Raw genomic sequence first — 20,044 nt, 5'->3', positions numbered from 1 at the left:
CTTCGGCGAGAACCGCAAGAAATATTCACTAAAGACGGGATTTCCCAGAATGCGGGAACACTTATTTGGAATATCGCTGTATATCTCGATAGACTGACTGAGTGATTGCTAGTAGGGAAATGATCGCTGTTTAATGTGAGAATCATACGAAGTCCATAATTGTGTGGGCCCAATGTAGAGATCTGAACATACAGTAACAGGTACAAATATTGTGTTTCTGGACATTATCCATCGTCCTCTCTTTATCTAAGTATACCGTCCTGTTCATTTTTCAAAACACGACGTTTCGGAGACTGGATTCTGTCTCCGTCTTCAGATGAAAATAGTCACATGGGCCCAATCGATGGTCCGGAGATATGGCCTAGCTCTATCGAATGTCCCCAACTGAGTAGGTCCCACCTAAAGACGGAGACAGAATCGAATCTCCGGGGATAAGGATTGGACCCAACTGAATAGATTTTACCTAAAGACAGAATCCAGCCTCCGAAACGTAGTGTTTTGAGAAATAAACAGATAATGTCCAGAAACGTAATGTTTGTACTACTGTACTGTCGTCACAAACATTTAGATATGATCTAGTAACAGGGTTAAACAGATTCACAAACAAAGCGATCTTCTATTGTTCTGCTTACAGACGTTACTGCCTGTTACGTTGCACGAAACTGCATGTCAGTTAAACCTTCCGTCCTGTGCTAAGCGAAGGAAAGTTTGGCAGGGAATTACTCTTACATAACTACAGTAGTATGTCTAGGAACTGTGTTATGTCAAGAAACTATTAACACTTCAGTAGTCAGGGTTGCCAACGCATGCCCGCGGGAAGCTTGGTTGCCCCGGAAAGGGTTTCTGAGTGCTTGTAAGACTTTTAAAATATTCACAATCCAAGAGTCTGCATAACTCAGCCGGTATAGAGGCGGGCTGGGGGCTGGACGGCCAAGGTGTGGGGGTTTGATTCCCGGTAGGGGCAAGTTTCTGCGGTTGTACAGTCTTGAGTCTAGTCACCACACGAACTGAGATATCTCGCCCTGATTTTGCGGCCCGAGAAACGAAATTCACTAAACGTTTGGGCAACAGAGGATTACGTAGGCCTAAATAGGTCCAGGAGGAGCAGGAAGGAACTAAAACTGTTTGTTCATATATCCTTTCTCTGCTTCATCACTCTCCTGTCTCCCCTTCGCTGCTCTAGTGTTCTGTCTTTCCTCCTAATCACTACGCTTACGGAATGGATCCTTTAAAGGGCAATTTCCTTTGCTTTGTTTCTCCTGATATACCTCCAGCTCTTGTAGATTCAACTACAGCCATTCATTCCTATCAATCTCTCTGCCCTTAAGGGTCAATATCCTTTACACTGCTCTCCTTACTCCTATTGGTTCGCTCAGAGCCCCGACAGCTGTCCTCCCTCTCTCCGTGTCCATATTAAGCTCAACTTATTATTCTTCAACCCTAAAAATGGAGACGGGAACGTTTTCGAAATTTCAGTAACGATCTAGCAGACAACACGGCGTCACAGACAGCGATGTAAAAAATAAATAATTTTTTTATGAAAATCGGAAAGGCATTTCTCTCACTATTGCAATATTTTGTGAATAATGCCATGGTTGGTGAGAACACCTGAAGGAAAGAGACCACTAGGTAGAACTGTGGATAGATGGGAGGATCTTAGATAAATCGGATTGGGGTATGGGCTGGATCCATCTTGCTCGAAATAGCGACCAGTGGCGGGTTCTTATGAGCACAGTAATTAACGTAGGAGTTTAGGTTCTCACAGCGGTCGTCATGAAGGGATAATTCTTCACTGTAACTAGCCCTCGGGCTCCATAAAATACTGAGAATTGCTTGAGTGGCTGAGCAACTGGTGGCTTCTGCAGAAGAGCTCGCCTCTTTCGAGTTCATTATAGGCGTATGATTTGTGTGCAAAAAGAAATGGATGTTATTTCCACAGTTTGAAGCTTTAAATATAGTAATCTGGAGCCCCGTGTTTGGTATGCCTTGAGGTGAAGCTCAAGTCTGGGATGAGTGGGTTCGGTCGCCTCCAGAGAAGAGATGAATATACTCCATGATTGCCTTCTCAACCCCCCCTCCCCACAACTAATTTGCAATTAATCATTCTCTCTGCATCAGTCAAGAGTCTACATACGCTGCAGTGTAAACTTGTAGACTGTTAGTCTATAGAAACAAATAAAAAGCAAGTGTTAGTTTCCTTGACAATGTAGATTTCAGCCACTTCATTTCAGCTGAAGAAGGTGCTGGAAAATGCGGGCCTGAGGGCAAAAGTGGGCTATTCACCCGAACAGACACTTTCTTTGTTATTATCTACTTACTACTATTTGTATTCACTGTGGTAGGATGTCCTTATTGTTGTGTTTTGTGTATTGTGTTTTGTTTGAACGTGTTGTCACTTAGTGTAATGTGTTACTTGTCTGTTGTGTCCTATTGTGTACTACTGCCACCGGGCTAAAACCCAATTGCAGTATAATAAATAATATATATATATATGTATATAAAATTGCAGTGCCTACACACAGAAAACACACTGTCTCCATATCGAGGATCGATCGGTTGATGTTTACGTAAATATAATCGACGTTTGTTCTGTGAAAAGTGCGAAACGCGTCGAGGAAAGTGGTACCATTGTGCTTTAAGGGGTAAACTGACTGTTACCAAGCGGTTAGTGTAGTGGTAACGCTGAAGACGTGCATTCGGAAGGTGTTCGGTTCGAAGCTTGGACTCACTTCTTTGCGGGGCGTAGCTTGGTGGGGTGGGGTGGGAGGTATTCTGGAAAAGTTATATAGTGACATTGAATTGATTCTGATTCTCCATATGTCAGAGATCGGCTGTTTAATTTCGTGCATTTGTAAATTTCTTATAGTTTTATTAATTGATAGAAACCTGAAGAAACATTAAGAGTAAGTAAAAGTGTCCCTATAATAGGCTGTGGAGGTTCATAGGGTTGTGAGATGTTGAGGCTCCCACATTTTCTAGACAATCGGCTCACAGATGGCGGTAAGGTTGTCAGCCTTACGTGCCGGCCGCCCTTTACCCCCAAGAATATTCCTGGTACTCATTTTTGTTAGACGCTGAGTCGACCCCAGGGCCACAGTGCTGCTGGAAGGATTAGGTAAATTAAAAAAGAATCAACCTCATCGGGATTCGATCCCGCGACTTTCCGGCTTGTAGCATAGTGCCTCAACCAAATGCGCTACCGACTTTAAATATTAAAATTGAAAGAAAGCTGTTGCATTCTGTTGATGTGGCTATGACAAAATTTATAGGAATATGTCACGCGAAACAAAGTGGATTAATGTTTATTGCACCGCACATTTCGGTTTTACAGAAGAAAACAAACAATAGGTGGACAGTAACAAATGGATAATGACAAAAATGAACAATAACAATGAAGAATGCCGTCTTCTGGGATGTGGCGCCGTGTATATATTGTGTAAACCGACGTTTCGGAGGCCACCTGCTCACGCTGGTTCCTTGCTCGCTGATATTTATATCATGAAGACGGAGGCGATACGTTCCTCCGAAACATCGGTTTACACAATATTTACACGGCGCCACATCCCAGGAGACGGCTTTCTTCATAGTCACCGCCGTGAAAACCTCAAATCTTACAATAACAAATTAGATTACAATTGTCTACAATGGGATAATTGTGGTGGGTTCTACACCAGATACTACTGAGTCACTGCAGACGGTCGCAATCTCTACATTTTCATTGTGTTATTAATCGTCCACCTAGTAACGGTTTTTATAAAACCGAAATATGTAGCAGAGTAAATATTATGACACGTAGAGCCATTGCTAGGGAACGCGTAGACAAACACGTGTCCATGGAGACCAAACCTGTACGAAACACATTTTCGACGATACGACCGATCAACAAACATTTCCTAGGATATAAGCGGCCGTTCAGATAAGAACAAGCTTACAAACGTTCAAATGACTAAGCTGCCGTTGTAACATAAGATACGTAAGTTAGGCACTATCTGCTCTGCAAAGCCTGTACTGACAGTGGACTTGTGTGTAGTGCAAAAGGAAGAATTTTCAGTAACATGTTATATGTGCGAAATATACACTTGACGAAAGGCCAAGCATATCTATAAGAGACAAACCCATCTTCTCGTCAGAGAGGATGTTACGTAAGGACTATTACCGCAAGAGTTCAGTTGGGAAAAAGAATCTTTGGTCGTGAGCCTCAAAATGCCTGGAGCCAAGACGGATTGGCGGTAAACCGTCAGTCGTAAAGTAACTCTGACTCTGACTCTGAACCGAGTCAGTCACAGTAGAAGACAGAAGTCAGGCGAGAACAATAAATGCCAGACTAGAAGAGAGGACAGTCGTAGTCAAATCAGAATCGAGTGAGTGTCAGGCAGACATTAACTGAGTTATTGCAATTGATTGTGTGTTTAAGAGAGACTGTAAAAGAAGGTGTTAATAAATCCAATCATCCAACCCAAACCCCGTTATTATTAGTCACGCAGCCATAAATACAAGACAATATTAATGAAGCAGATTATTAATCTATACTGTTTCGTGTGACTGTCATATATTTTGAAACTTTCGTGAAAGCAGCATCTCTTGAAGAATGTTTTGAAGCTATGTTATTTCAGTGTAAACCCTTTTTCTGAATGTAATAGAACTGTAGTTCATAAAAAATCTTCAAATCGAGGGCCACAGAGAATTTCCTTTTGTTTGTATGGAAGTTTAATACTTCGAACGTATTTCTACTTATAAAGATTTATATGACACTAGTGCTGCACCCACTTCAGAAGTTCGCCATGGCATTGTTAGCTTGACGCTTTCGAGAAACAGAACAACGTGGGGACATCTGGTGACATGACTTTCATACCGAGCTCCAGTTCGCTTTCTCAGTTTATGTTTTCAAGCGCTACGGTGTCACGGGCGCGCGGAGAAGCTCTGTAGCCTCTGAGCCAGATTACGAGGCCAAGGAAACACTGACAAACAATAAACCTCACATTTTAAAACTAATTCCATGGGGCTGAGCCCTTCCTGAGAAGCCACTAGGCGCTCAGCTACCCTAGAATTTCCCAGTGTGATATGGAACCCGAATGGTCATTACCGTGTTCACAAGAGCCCGCTACTAGTCCCTGTTCTGAGCCAGCTGAATCCATTCCATATCCTCATAACATATCTTTTTATATTCCATGGATATGTTCATTCGAGTGTACAGTGCACAACTTAAACTTAGGCAGTTATGTAGGCCAACAATCCCTGGGACCCGGCGACTAGATTACATTCTGGACGACCTAGGAAACGAGGTTCGATTCCCAGCATTATAAGGACATTTCTCTCTTCTGCACAGCATCCATATCGACCCTGGGACCCAAACAGTTTCCTGTACAGTGGGTACCGGGGGTAAAACGGCAGGAGCATGAAGCTGAGGGTGAGCATGTGTGGAGCTGTACCTCCATTCCCACACACGTCTTCCTGGCACGATGCTTAATTAAACCTTTACCCCTGAGACCGTAACGAGTATCAAAAAGAGAACATTGGCATGATAGGGTGTGTAATTAGAATGCGTGAAACTAGGGTGTCTAAGAATATTTTTGAAACAGAGAGAGAAAGGAAAAATGTAGAGAATTATTTTTGAGAGATGAACGCCAATAAATTGAAGGAAAATGGGTTTCTGCCTTTAAGAAGGCCAAAGTTCTCAGAGCAGCTGACGGACAAGTGAGCATGGACGGGTAAAATACAGGAAGTTATTAAGAAGAAGTCAGTGAAACATGAGATTGCCGCTGTTCTGATGGTTAAACAGAAACAGTTCTATCTCTCTGCCTTCCGTAAGGGTTCGAGCTAGCCATTCACTCAGAGTTTGCTTTCTACAAATAGACAGAGTCCTTGTACTTACCACTGAGATAAACTCCATATTCAGGTGAGTGCGACCGAAGCTATCACATGGACTTACACGTTAATAGTCACAACTTGTTTTCTGTTGTAATACAAACACAATTAAATATATATTTAAGTATTAAATGTTGGACACTTATCGTGAATTTTGAGATGTGTTTCATATCACAAACACTAATGAGAACATTTTCTTGTGAATGATCGCGTTTAAAATATAAGGAACAAAATTCAATTCTTGCCAGATATTTCTCTCCACCAATTTCTTGCTTCAAGGGCCAGGGAAATGTACCATGAATTGCAGTGGGTTTTGTTTCTTGTTGTCTTGTTTAATTACGCTCTTGTCAGAATTAAATGGTTTAATATTTTAAATCGCTAGTTCCACGAAAACTCTTCGGCTACTTTTTTCCTTTTTGCTTGTATTTGTTTCTGTAATTTTCTTTATGATAAATTGTATAATCAGATGCCACTTTTTATCTACACTTTCCGTAACAGAAGTTTCATAATCTAATTTTATCACGTTTTATTTAGACGGTTTCCAGTTTAGAAGCTGCTAACATCTGATCTGTATCAATTTTTATCCACTCCGTTTCTGGTTTGTATCTACGGCAAAGATAATGTGTCTTTGTGATTCGTTCCAGTTTAAAAGGCACAATCATACAATTTTTATCACTTTTATCGACACTGGTTTCCGATTTTTATCACCTTATCTACCACAACGCTATTTTGTCTTCCTGATACGTTGCTTCAATTGAAACTGGTTAGCATTTCCTGTCATTCGGTTGTTATTGTAAGCTCCACGAACTGTAACAATCACAGGTCACCTTCCATTGAGGAACAACAATAGTCACACCGTCACAGATAGTTGACACACACGCCGCAAGCCTGCGCTGCAGTGACTGACGGAGGAGAGAGGCAGCCCACGGGAGAGGAAGAAGAGATGTGCGATGTGGAACATAACAAGACGGGATCATAAGAAAGAAGGCGGAGATCTTTTTCCGACAACAGATGTGTGCGGGGGCTGGAAAGACCACAGCCTTCTGGAAGGGGAACCGGTTGAGGAGGGAGATATCATTCACAATGTGTAGGCGCGAAATATACCCCGTTCCCCTACTTCTCTTATAGGAGCGGAGGGAGGGGGAGAGGCTCCACAGGAATGCCACTCATGAGGTGGAGATGCAACCGTTTCGACACGCGCAATGCTTCGTCTCAACGCTCGGCGGAGCTGCTGGTTGTGATGGCAATAAAAAGTTGAGCCATATTGGGACTAACACATCTTATTCGGAATGTCATACACCTCAGCGGGGGTGAGGTACGCACACATTGTTACCAACCTATCAAGTGTACACCCGTCGTTTGTCTTAAGTAATACGAACCGAAGGTTATGTTTTCAGCTATGCCCTTTTTTACCCTATTTTAAAAACGAACTTATATCGCTAGTCTTGACGATGGGACTTAATCCCCCTAATAAAAGAAGGCAAAATTGTCCCTGTGCCTAGGTAATTAAGCACCAAGGCATGAAGACATTGGGGAGTGGAGGTATAGCTCCACCATTCTTAACCTCGGCACTAGCTAGAGGTGAGTGGTCACCTTCACGCCCCGGCCGCTTTACTTCCGGTATCCATTGTGTAGGAGGCTGGGTGGGCTGTGGAGAAGAGAAGTCCCCGTCGAGGGGAATCAAACCCCGGCCCTCTGGGCTATGTACAGCAACCATTAATTAGCAAACAGCCCCTGGATAGCAGGACAGGCTGGTTACCGCTGAACTAACTCGCTTTATTCGTAATGCATATGCTTCCGAAAGTGAGACTGCAAGTGTCCCTGGGCGTGTCCACTTGCAGTGGCTGTAACCACGTGAGCAACTAGAAGCTTGCTTGATTTGAGATACTCACAACGGTGACTATGATGAGTACTGCCTTCTGCGATGTAACGCCGTACATTCCGATAATAATCCACCAACATTTCGTCGCAGGAACTTATTACTTCCATCTTCAGGATCGAAAATCAAAGCAAGCAGGAAACCAACAAGGAGCAGGCAGCGAATAGAGCTTGCTTACGTTGAAGAGTTCTATCTTGTGGGCTGTAACGCAATGTAGTTCGGTAAAAGTCAAACGGGGTTTCGGAGGAACATGTCGCCTCCATTGTCAGGGTCGAAGAAGCAGATCTTTGCTTGCTACTTCACACTGATTTATTTCTTGTCTTATTCTTCGACCGTGCAGATGGAGGCGACATAATCCTCCCAAATGTCCGTTGACTTTCAACGGACTACACAGCGTCATATCCCAGAAGACAGAACTCTTCACAGCCACCACAGTGCGTTCCTCCGAAACGTCTGTGGACTTCTACGGCTCTACATGCGAGAAGATTCTGAAGAATAACTCTGTTTCATGGAGTTAGGTATGTCTTCAGGTATATTTGAACCTCGCTCTCCTAGAAACACATTGCTCTGAATGGAAGTGGCCAAGAGTCTGTTGAGACTTTGGGGTCGCCCTAGTGCTGCTTCGGCATGCATGAGCGGTTGAATGAAGTTACAGGGGAAGACGCGAGATGTCCTTGTCTCCATTGATGTTTGTCTAGAAGCGGTCAGGGTCATCTCTGCAGCCAGCTACAGGATCTGCCCACGTTTTGTCCAGTCCACAAAGAACGGACAACAAGACCCAGAAAAGATGAAATATTTCGAGTTCAGGCGGATATCGACGTACTTGGCAAATGTGTACCGTTTTTGCTTCTGGCAGTATTTATGTACTTTGTCCATCGTTTGGTATTCTAAATATTAGAAAACACGTTTCGGAAAGTGGATGTTTCCGTCCTCAGGTGAGAGGGGGAACACCCACTCTCTAGGGTGTCTGAGAAAGAGCTAAGCTCAGTCCCAGTGATTGAGGTTAGCTCCTAACGGACCCAACAGAGTAGATGCATCCTCTCACCTGACCTTCGTCAGAACCGTTTAGAGTCTAATTAAGTACATGCCTCACTGGTTCTCCTGTCGCCGCTACAAACACCAATCGCTTAATGTTGTTTAGGGAAATAATCACTGATTATTGAGGCATGGGTAAAGTTGTCCTTGTGCTGGACGACCGATGAGTCGCAGTTCGAGTCCCGGTGGTGTCAAGGATTTTCACTTCTCCACTTCGTCCAGTCCGGCTCTGGGGTCCACCCAACCTCCTACCCAGTTGGTACCTCGGGCTCTTTCCCCGGGGCGTAAATCGGGAGGAGAGTGAATCTGACCACTCACCTCCAACTAGTGCCAAGAAAACATGGATCTATACATCCACTCCCCTATACGCCTTCATGGCGTAGTGTTTAATTAAATAAGCACAGGGACAACTTTACCTTTTACCGTTACCATAACAATCTGCAAATCTCTTTCTCATGCCGGGAATCGAATACTTGATATTTAAAGGAATGAGACGCGATGGTTGAGCCAGGTACTGGAAGGCATAAGGAAGAGAGGAAAGCGAAAAGGACAGACTGCGAGAAGAAGTGTGAGATTGGAGACTTCTCGTCTGTCGACGAGAAGGGAAACGATGCTAGAAGAAGAAGAAGAGGGGGAGGAGATTGTCTGTCTCATAGCTTGTATTTCAACCTAAATTATCGAAATTCTTCACTGGCCTCCGGTAAGATCAAAATGTTCCATCCGACCTTCGAGTAAGGAATTATTGTACATCCCTGTTCGACTTAATATGCATCAGTTCCACGAATTACGTACTTCCAGCAAACTGTGATGGTCCCAGAAATCATTAGTCATAAGGAATTCCACATATTATAAGCAGAAATCATAGCTTTAAATTTTTTTTGTACCTCTTATGGGCGTAGTGGCTTCGAGGAGGGCTCGAGGTTCGTTTGTGGGTTACGTTCGTATTGGTACTGAAGTCTAATTCCTTAAGAGCAGAAATTTAAATGGCAGACGCTTCTGAGAAATGCAGGCACTTTGCAGTTCCCCGTGTAAGTGCCGTTCTAATCTACGTGTTCTTATGGAGCTTAGCCCTTCTTGAGGAGCCGCCAATTCTGCAGCTGCTCAGGAATTTCCCAGCATTTTATGGAACCCAAAGGTACATTACCGTGTTCACAAGAGCCCTCCACTGGTCCCTATCTTGAGCCAGATCAATCCAGTCCATACCATCCCATCATATCTCTCAAAGATCCATTTTAATATTGTCCACTCACCTATGTCTTGGTCTTCCCAGTGGTCTCTTTTCTTCTGGCTTTCCCACCAATATTCTATATGCATTCCTCTTCTCCCCCATTCGTGCTACATGCCCTGCCCACCTCATCCTCTTTGACTTGATCATCTCCACTAGGTGTACATAAATCTGTATCATCATTTGCTGTCGAGATAGCTCAGTCAGTATAGTGACGAAGCTACTGAGCGAACGGATCGGAATAACGGTACCGCTATTGAATCATACACGAGAGGTGCCCGGTTCGAGGATCGGTTGGGACATTGCGTAGCCTGGCCAAGGTTTTTCTTGGATTCCCTGGGTTCCACCAGGCAAATGCAAGGATTGTACCTTGATTATCCCACAACCGTTTCCTTCCAGATACTTTCCAATTCGAGATTCGTCGACCATCCTACCATTCCACGCTGTAGACTGACTTACTACTGAAAACATCGTTAGATGGGCCACAAATAGAGCCGGAACTGGAGGACTCGTTACCTGCTGATCCGTATCCTCATCACCGGACACGATTCTGTGCCAGTTCAATCCACTTCGCACCGTATTTCATTAAGACTGCCTTTCGAATCAGGTCTCTGCTAAGTGCGTGTTTCTAGTTCAGTACAAATCTCTTTTATGTTAGTCCTGTGTGAAGTGCTAACATTTATATACACAGCAAACCCTCGTTCAACGCGGATTCCATTATACGCATGGAAATAAATGTTAACAATTATTTGCCGAGCACGGAAAATTCGATAGTGTGCGTTCTGATAGCATACGAAACATACCGTTACTGTTTAAATGGCTGAAGGCAGTTTATCGGCTTTCGCCTCTGTGTATATGTAACAGTGTCGGTGTCAGGATGGCTCAGTCGGCATAGCGACGGGCTGCAGGCTGGACAACATGGTGTTGGGATTCGATTCTTTTCAGAGGCAGATATTTTTCTGTTTCCCACAGCGTCCAGACCGACTTTGAAGCTGACACTGCCTCGTATAGAATGAGCATCGGGGGGCTGTTTCCACGGGGGTAAAGCGGCTGGAGCGTGAAGCTGACCATTCTCCTCCATTTAATTCCGAGATTAAGAAACGTCTTTATGGCGTGGTGCCCTCGTCACCACAAAGTTCGTCGAAAGCGCCATTTTCCGCGTTGAATGAGGGCTTATTTTATCTAGGTTTCTGTATCCTGCCGAAGTTTTAATTGCATTTGTAATTTACATTTCATCGTAATCCGATAATTAAAATGGCATGCGAATCTACTACAAGTTGACGAAACTCTTCAATTTAAATTCTTCAGACGAAGAAATTGATGTAGTAATCCCATAGCAACTTAATTGGGTTCATTTTGTGACGAACGGTCAGCGACTACTTAACAGCTTAACATACAATTCAGGACTTTATTTTTCCTGAACATTTTATCAAGTTGACAGCTTCACAACTTCCAATCCTCTTAAGAGATAAATATGAGAACTTCTTTCGCCTCACCTTGAAAATTGGAATGTTATTACTTGCCTGTTTTATATAAATGCTGCCCAGTCTGGAGGGGACAAATCTGCATATCAAAACACCTCTACACTCGAGTCCGCAGAAACCTGTTTTCTAGCAGCGGCCTTCCAGTGCTGGCATTGACCATACATGGTATAGGAACGCACGTGTTTGAGCCCAGAGGTTAGAAGGGTGTGTGCTTGTTTCAATGGTACGAGGGCGGAAACTATTCAGCTGATGGGTGGTACAAGGGGCAGGGAAGGGGGCAGGGGTATCACAGCAAATAATAATAATTCAAAGACAAGTTGAACCCATCCGCAAGTTTCTCTTAGTATATCTTTCATTGATTTTGGTGTTAAACTTCTGCTGACATTTCGCCGTGCTAATAATAGAACAGCGGTGCATGTTTATTGAAAATTTATTTTAAGTGGTACACGGTTTTATATAACAAGTATTCAGTACAAGTTTTTTTTTATCGTAAAACTATGAAGGACAAACGGACAGAGTCGAATGTTTCAGTTTAGATACGTTTAAGAAGGGATAACTGACTCCATGGAGTACACTAAACATTATTGGGAGCTGTAGACTTGTATTCGGGAGGTGCTTGGTTTGAATCAAGGCTGGGCACTGGCTTATCTACTGTCTTTCATGGTTTTACTTAGTCATTTCAAGAAAATTTTGGAATAGTACTGTGGTTAGGCGACGACCGCTTCCTTCCAGGCCCTCTGTAAATCATAATTCATCAATGATCCTACCATTAGACGCTATGTAGCTTAGATACTGACAGCTTCGTAAGATAACTGCCCCCCCCCTGATAAAGAAATTGATCCCATTTTGCGTCATCTCCTCAACGCTAGTTTCTTGCTTCACATCTTCTACCCTGAAGATGGAGGAGACATGTTCCTCCGAAACGTCGATTGACTTTCAGCGTACTACACGACGTTATATCAAATAAAATATAATTATTCATTAATGATATTTCGCTACTGTCGATCCATTGAAGAGGATTGTGAACGGAATTGCACTAGAACCCACATTCTTTTTTTCTTGTGGCGCTACAGCCCCAATTTGGGCCTAGGCCTACCTCCATGAAACTCTCCGTTTCACTTCGGTTTACTAGATCTTAGACATTCGGTAGGGCTCCTTGGGCGGGTGATCAGCTCGTCGCAAGGCCTCTACCTGTACACAAACAGAAAAACGCACATATACAAACACTAAACATCCATGCCCTGAGTAGGATTCGAATCCACGATCCCGGCTTCCGAGCGAGCGAAGACAGTGCATGCCTCAGACCGCTCGGCTACCGTCACTGGCAGAACCCACATAAACCCTGTTTTTTTACATAATTTGTTTACAGATTGGTATTCGATCCATGTACCTTCCGAATACAAGGCTTTGCCACTGAGTTCTGATATAATTTCTTCCGTCCATAATTTTAAAATCTGCTTCTAGGAATAATTTCTTGAATTGATCGCTGCTAATTGAAGTATTGCTGCTCGAGAAACATTTGAATTATTGAGAAGGATTATTTGTCTTGGTCCTGCTTGTACATTCATCTGTGTGGGTTTTGCTGGAAGACTTGCCCTTTTAGAGTTTATCGAGCCTAGAAATGACCATTTCAGTGCAAAAGTGACTTATGCTAGTCCCTAAAAGGATAGCAGTTCGTGTCTGTACCAGGGTGCGCATGCCGTGTCAGATATAGGTAGACTCTTCAGTTCAGCACTGCTGGGTAGACACTCTCTTTGTGCTCACTTCCCTCTCTTTCCTATTGGCTTATTTCTCCCAGTCACCCTGCCCTTCCAAAACAACCCTTCAAAGTGACAATATTCTTTACACGGTTCTCTTTACCAGTCGGGATACCGTAGTCGGCTTAGCGACCGAGCCATGGGTTGTCCAACCCAAGAGACAGGGTTCGGTTCCCGGCAGGGACAAGGGATTTTTCTCCTCTCCATAGCGTCCAGACAGACCCTGGGGCCCACCCAGCCTCCTATACAATGGGTACCGGGGACTATTTCTCTGAGCGTAAAGGGGTATATGCTTAAAACTGGCGACTCAACTCCATCTAATTTGGAGTTTAAGAATGCTGGAGTCATAACTCCACTCCCCCCACACGTCTGCATGGCCCCAGCACTTCCTGTCCTATAACCTTATAACTTCTTTTGCATGCTCCACTTTTCTGCCTTCAAGATGGAAGCAGCAGTCTCTTCCGAAACGTTGATAACAGTCTAACAGACTACAAGGCGCCACATCCAAGAAGCCAGTAATATTTGGGTTTGGGTTAGTTGTGGCAGTTTCCGGAAATGCTACGTATCAGTGCTTGAATCGTAAACTGTGGAGTATCAGTAGAGAATTGGGAACCTAGCATAGTTACGTGCATGTGTGCTTGAATACTGAGCTTTGGAGCATTAGGCAGAAAACTAAGAACCTGGCATAATTATGTATGCTTGAATAATGGACTTTGTGCCATCAACAGACTCAGAACTAAGGACGCCTCTTTCTGGAAGGGAACGTGAGGGATGCAGTGTAACACAATTGTTAGTATTGATGAGTAGCGTAGTTGGTTGAGGCACTATGCTACAAGCCGGAAGGTCGCGGGTTCAAGTCCCGATGAGGTAATTGGATTTTTTTCCAATTGACCTAATCCTTCCAGCCGCACTATGACCCTGGGGTTCACCCAGTCTCTAACAGAAATGAGTACTAGGAATTAGTTAAATAATTTTCCTGGGAGTAAAGCGCGGCCGGTGCGTAAGGTTGACAACCTTACCGCCATCTGTGAGCCGATTGTCTAGAAAATGTGGGAGCCTCGACGTCTCACAATCCTATGGGCCTTTACGGCCTCGTACAAGGATAGCTTTACTTTATTTACTTTATTGATGATGCCAGCCATGGTTTCTCCCGAACCATATGTTAGGAGATGAGTGATTATCCTTGGTCACTGCAGCTGCAATTGTGCACCAGAGAGGTCAGGGTGGAGAAACCTTGCCAACAGCCCACAGATACATTAAACGTGTTCTCTGTGTTGGAAACGTCCATCAGTATATTTTAAAATTGAAATATATTGATTAGTATGCCTTCTCCTGTTTTGTGTGGCTGTGAAACTTAAGGGAAGAACATGAACTAAGGGTGTCTGAGAGTAGGGTACACACGGCAATATTTGGACCTAAGAGGATGGAGAAAATTACATAATGCGGAACTTCATAAATTGTGCCCTTCACCAGATGCTATTACGACGATCAAATCATGGATGAGATGGGCAGGGCATGCAGCATGTATGGGAGAGGAGTGCCTACAAAGTTATAGGTAGGAAAACCTGTAGGAAAGAGATCACTTTGAAGACCTAGGTGTAGATCCGGGGAATAATATTAAAAAGAAACTCTTCATAGTCACTGCCGTGAGGACCTCAGATCCTAAATATTAAAAGTGATCTGAAAGAAATAGACTGGGGGTGGGGGACGGATTCATCTGGTCTAGGATGGGGCCAGTAGTCAGGCCCATGTAATAGTATAATATCTTGCTACAAGACAAATTTCCGAGGAATCGGGGTTCGATTCCCAGCAGGGATGACAGATTTCTCTTTCCTCCACAGTATCCAAACCTTTCTGGGTTCCACCCAGGGTGTTCTCCCTGGGGTTAAGCGACCGGGACGTGAAGCTAACCACTCACCTTTGCCTAGTGCAGAAGTCAGGAATCTATGGAGCTTTACGTCCACCACATCATGCCCCTTCATGGTATGGTGCTTAATTAAACACAGGTACGATTATTATGACCAACTGAAAGTTCTTCGTGTGCTTATCTGATCCATTTAAGTCTGAAATTTGTATAAATAATATTTAAATGTTTAGTCCTTACCTCACAGGAAACATTACGTCTCCGCTACAGAGCCCAACCGGTTAATGCTGTTCAGCTAAACAGTCGCTGTTTATTGTGAGTGCTTAATGTTAAATCAGGCGGTATATATATTTACCACTGCTCTTTACAAGGTTAAGCACTACGCCATGAAGACTTGTAGGGGAGTGGCGGTATATCTCAAAACATTCTTATGCTCTCCTCTAGATGGATGTGAGTGGTCAGCTTCACGCCCCGCCCGCTTTACCCCATGTGAAAGGGTTTCTGCTATGGGCTCGAAACCAGCCTGGACGTCGTCTCCATCGAGAATCGAGCTCTAGTCACCCAGCCCACGGCCTTGGTCACTGAAATGACTGCGCTATCTCGACATAAGGGTTTTCTTCGAAGTTCTGGGGTTAAGGTTCAGAATCTGGTTTACGGATGTGCAAGAGAAGAACTTCAGGTGTGAGTAGCTCATTATGTAGGCAGAGTGCTGACAGGTTTGGTTTGTTTGGACCAAGCCTGTAACTATTTCTGATAACACAACTAACGTAATAGTTGTTCGGTTTTATGGTGTGAGATGCCAAACCTGTGGCACAGGGCTATAATATTTCTCCTGTCTCGTTTCCTGTTTGTGTGGCAAGCTCGAATAAAAAAAAACTCACATCAAATTTATGTATTCAGAAGGTATAGGAAGGGGAGTGGATGCATAACCTGTATGAATGTGTGAGATTTGACTGTGAAGATGGAGGCAGAAGGTTCCTCCGAAATGGCGGTAGTTATCTACCAGACTACAGGGCGTCATACCCTAGAATAGACTTTAATCTATGGGAATGCAATTAAGGTAAAATAATAGAAAGTAAAGCTATCCCTGTCACAGGCCGTAGAGGCCTATTGGGTTGTGGGATGTCGAGGCTCCCACATTTTCTAGACAATCGGCTCACAGATGGCGTTAAGATTGTCAGATTCATGGTACTAATTTCTGTTGGAGGCTAAGTCGACCCCGGGATACAAAAAATTTACATGTAATCTACCTTCCCGTGTCAGTGACAGTTACTACGTGTACCACCTGCTTTAACATTAAAAAGCTCTTCATCTTTGCAGAACAGTATAGTGAAGCGTTTCATATGACTCTCAGAATCAACAGGGATTGTTTCCCTAAACAGCATTACCTAGTTTTTCTTTGTAATGGAGACGCATTATGTCTTCTGTGAGGTAAGAATTTAATTTTTAAATATTATTATCATGATATCTTGTTAAAAATTTAACGGGAAATTTTGATAATTCCCCATCTCCAGCTGTCACTTCCACATGTAACCCTTCCATTCAGCCACCCTTACAAATTATTATTATTATTATTATTATTATTATTTACCTGCCAATGGGTTTTCACCCGGTGGCAGTGGTACTACAATAAGACAACAGACAAATAACACACATAAACCCTTAAGGGTCAGTTTGATTTTCACGATTTCACTGAATAAGCGAGCTATGAAATAGAACATTTCTGGAAAGCCAGTTTGATAGAATAAGCACAATACTGACAGTATAGAGGTACATTTTTCTTTTCCGGCAAATATCAACATCGTATTGCCTACTAAAACCTACTCTTTAGTGCTGTCAACTTCTGCTCCTATCGTAACTAACATTTTTAATTGGTTTCCGCGGAAATGTAGGAAGGACAAACCAACAAACACTGCCTTATTAGACTAACTGTATATATAGATTTTAGGCTTAGAAGAGTTTTTTGGTTTATAAACGTTGACGAGAACAATGCTTGTGCCACTCTTGCATGATTTTGGCTGCCGTAATATTGAACTGTTTGGCTGGTGAAGTTGAAACTTGAAAACAACTTTCCTTATGGAGATGTTAAAAGCGACTCCACCTTAATCCCATATCCACAGAGCAGGATGCTGTACTGATCTCATTTTCACTCTGACAACACGCCCAACGTCACCCTCCACGTCTGCCCACGTGTCTCCACTCATCTGCAGATTCTCCAAATATCCGTAGATATCTCATGTGAATGTCCAGCATCTTCATACTCTCGCTGGGATATCAGACAGTCTGGAATAGCTACATCTTGCAGAACAGAGTTCGTAAGCATGTGGGCCACAGTACATATATGGTCCGCATAAAGTACCTTGTGCACAATGACTACTGCCTTCGAGTCTGTCACGCCGGTGACTATGAAGTGTATTACCGTCGAGGATGTGACACTGTGACACTGACAACCTCAGCGCCATCTGTGAGCCGATTGTCTAGAAAACGTGGGAGCCTCGACGTCTTAGAACCCTATGGGCCTCCACGGCCTGTTGCAGGGATAGTTTTATCTTTTTACCGTTTCCTTCCAAGTCCTTTCTAATTAATTTCACTAATAATCCTAACACGCGACCCTGTAGAACCAGAGCTACCGACAGCGCCGTCAAATAAACCATAAATGAATAAAAGGAAGCGAATACTGCTAACAATAAAGATAAAATTTTAAATATATTTTAAAAATTTTAAATATAGTCTCTTTTCACGCGCTTAATTAAATGAGCATAGCCAGATTAATCCATTTCACACCATCCTATTTCTGTAAAATTAATTATATTGTCATTCCATCTATGTCTAGGTTGTCCAAGTAGTCATTTTCCATTTGGGGTGTCCAGCTAGAATTTTTTACACATTTCTGTTCATTGTCATTTGTGCTACATGTCCAGTTCAGCTCATCCTCCAACTGATCACTCGGAATATATGGCGAAGAAATAATGTAAAGCTCCTCACTGCGTAATTTTCTCCAGCTTCTAACACTCTGTTAGGTCTAAATATTCTCCTTAGCATCCCGTTATGAAACATCATCCCTACACCATACAGAACAGCAGATAAAATTATAGTGTTTTAATCGTGGTTCTGAACAAAATGGTAGTAAGCATTACCAGAATCTAATTTGCTCTTATCTTGCTCTTGAATACAATTCTGATTTGTTAGTGTCCATCCCAAATATCTGCATCATTTGGTATCACATTCTGGTTGTTGATAGATGGAAGGTTGTGCAACACCATCTAACAACCTGTCATCCCTTGGGAAGCCGATTCAGCTGGTCGTGTCCTTGAGGTCAGCATGGGGTGCAGTGCCCATGCATTCAACATCTTTCTGCCTCCTCCAGTGCAACTGCTATTTTCTCATTTGAAAGCAACACGTCAGGTAAGGACGCTCTGAACTATAAACACATGGGGAAGGAGACACTAAGTAAGGGCCTGTTACAGGTATCCCTTTACCTTTTTTACCTTACCTTTACATTGCTGTTCTTGAAGAATAAGGGAAGTATAGAAATTGGGAAAGAAGACAATACAAAAGAGAAACAAATGAAAGAAAGAAACCTAAGAAAGTATAACTCTTAAATAACTCCATCGAGCTGAGCCCTTTCTAAGAAGCTGCCAGTGACTCAGCTGCTGAAGAATTTTCCAAATTTTTATGGAGCTTTGAGGTTCACAAGAGCTCTCCACTGGTCCCTATCCTGAGGTAGATTAATCCAGTCCGCACACCATCCCATCATATTTATCTAAAACCCTTTTTGTAGCATGCATCAAGCTGTGTCCATGTCTCCCTAGTGGCACCTTTCCCTCTGGCTTTCCTACTAAAATCTTACATGCATTCCTCTTGTAGGTAAGGAAGACTAAACTGAATACTAAAGATACATGAAATATATATTTGTTTACTGAGAATTAAAGGCAGTTAAATGAAAGAAGTGAGCAGAAATTTTGAGTTATGCCACCACTCTTCATAGAAACAATCATGTCAGGTGAGGGACACTTGTACAATATGTTAAAAATTGATGAAATGGATGCTCACATGTTGGATAAATAGTTCAGATCTCACGTGTACAAGTCCACATTTGTGAGGGGTCACTCAAAATGTAAGTTTATAAGGAATATAATTATAGGTTATTTTATTGAAATCCCTAATACTAAAAATGCAGCACTGCATTCTGACATACAGTTTGTGCAATGTCTGATGCATTATGGGACAAGCTTCTTGTTCCCTGCTGGTACATATGCACACATTTTCCCCTGATTCCAGTCCCTGTGAACTAAAGTTTCTGTCTTCCTGCACATGACACCAAGTTGCCTGGTAAATCATCACCAATATTTTGGAGGAACCTACTGTCTCCATCTTCAGGGTGAGAGGTAATAAATTCCTGTAACATGTTGGGAAAAATGTACTGAACCATAGAGTGTTACTTTCCAGAAGAGAGACATCTATTGAAGGGAGGATTTTATTTTCAAATATCTGATCAGGAGTTCTATGGAAGTTTACTTTCCATCACGGCGGCCCAGGTTCGATCCCAGGTCTGGTCAAGTGGGATTTGTGGTGGACAAAGTGGCGCTGGGGCAGGTTTTCTCCAAATACTTCGGTTTCCCCTGCCAATCTTCATTCCAATTGCTCCACAATCACCCTCACCTATCATCTGGGGCTGGTACAATAGGCCACAAGTGACCGCAGTACAAGGGACTTAGTCCCACCCCACTAGCAATAAAAAAAATAATATATGGAAGTTTACAATATAGAAACTTACACTTATGGATCTATGTTTCTGGCTTTGAATAAAAAAAAGTGACTTTTTCACACTTAAGCTGGGGTCCCATTGTCCCTCACCTTGCAAGTGGGCTGGAGTATGGCCTACGGCACTGCATGTATCTTTTTATCGCTTAGTGAAAGAACATTTCCTGTGAA

At 43.0% G+C, this 20,044-nt stretch overlaps 1 protein-coding gene and 1 long non-coding RNA gene across 2 annotated transcripts in view; one reads left to right on the top strand and one right to left on the bottom strand.

The window, feature by feature from the left end:
* Window positions 1–6,791, bottom strand: part of LOC111861668 — a 37,186-nt gene extending 30,395 nt beyond the window's left edge. Inside the window, exon 1 of the mRNA XM_023846445.2 lies at window positions 5,873–6,791. The gene's annotated coding sequence lies outside the window, so the exon portion shown is untranslated. The remainder of the gene's footprint in view (window positions 1–5,872) is intronic.
* Window positions 1–18,510, top strand: part of LOC117282107 — a 104,389-nt gene extending 85,879 nt beyond the window's left edge. The window contains exon 3 of the long non-coding RNA XR_004512724.1: window positions 18,351–18,510. This is a non-coding gene — a long non-coding RNA (uncharacterized LOC117282107). The remainder of the gene's footprint in view (window positions 1–18,350) is intronic.
* The last annotated feature ends 1,534 nt before the right edge of the window (window positions 18,511–20,044 follow it).

The sequence above is a fragment of the Cryptotermes secundus genome, unplaced genomic scaffold (assembly GCF_002891405.2).
Source record: "Cryptotermes secundus unplaced genomic scaffold, Csec_1.0 scaffold136, whole genome shotgun sequence".
Lineage (NCBI taxonomy): Eukaryota > Metazoa > Arthropoda > Insecta > Blattodea > Kalotermitidae > Cryptotermes > Cryptotermes secundus.
Note: the sequence above shows the minus strand (reverse complement) of the source record. Positions and strands in the feature narration are given on the sequence as shown.